Genomic DNA, 933 nt, shown 5'->3' with positions numbered 1-933 from the left:
CCTTAACCTTATCAAAGTCAATTCTTTGTTTGATTCCAAAGAGATCAGGCTTGTCCGGTCATTCTTGGAAAGCCAAAAGTTTCTTTCCGCGAGACTTAACTAAACCATGTGAATTTGACTATCTTTATAAGAAACAATCTGGTGGTGCTGGCCAATATGCTCGCATAACTGGAATTATAGAGGTATAAGTAATAGATTTTTATCATTAATATTTATTGATATTATTCATCGAGAGCCCTTAACCTTATCAAACTCAATTCTTTGTTTGATTCCAAAGTGATCAGGCTCAATCAGGCTTGTCCGGTCATGTAATGATGAAACTTTTCTCGTTCGACTCGTTCTTTCTTTCGATTCCCTCTTTCAGAGTATATGGCTATACGCATGCGCGAAACGAGAGAGAACGAAAAGACCCAAACACTGATATGTATATAGGGATAGCGAACGCCCTATACCAGCAATGCTAAATTTTTGTGCGGAATAGAAGGGCCGCCATGTTGACTCAGGTATGTCATTTGAGAAGTGGGGGGAGTGTGGAATGAAGGTTAGCGGTTCCGCGGGAGCTTTGAAATCAGTATAAACATAACATTATCGCTTGGTGGCGAATAACGTCGATGATTGCATAAAATGATAATGCAATAAAATGTAAATGTTTGTAAATATCCCGGTAAACGAAAAAGAATTAAAAAGAATTAAAATTTGTAATTCTTTCAATATCATTTTTGAACACCTAAAAAGAATATTGAAATGCAATAATTCACAACTTTCTTGGCGTTCATTAAAATCGTCAGTAAATAAACTTGAATAAATCTGTACAAGTTTTAAATCAACGAGCGATTGAAATTTATTACGGTTTTATCGTTTATTGGCGTCGATTGAATTTCATTGAAATGTTCAGTAAATTTTAGTAAATCTCTATTAATTTAAATTAATAAT

The sequence above is a fragment of the Cyphomyrmex costatus genome, unplaced genomic scaffold (genome assembly GCF_001594065.2).
Source record: "Cyphomyrmex costatus isolate MS0001 unplaced genomic scaffold, Ccosl1.0 scaffold241, whole genome shotgun sequence".
In the NCBI taxonomy this organism is placed as follows: Eukaryota; Metazoa; Arthropoda; class Insecta; order Hymenoptera; family Formicidae; genus Cyphomyrmex; species Cyphomyrmex costatus.
Note: the sequence above shows the minus strand (reverse complement) of the source record.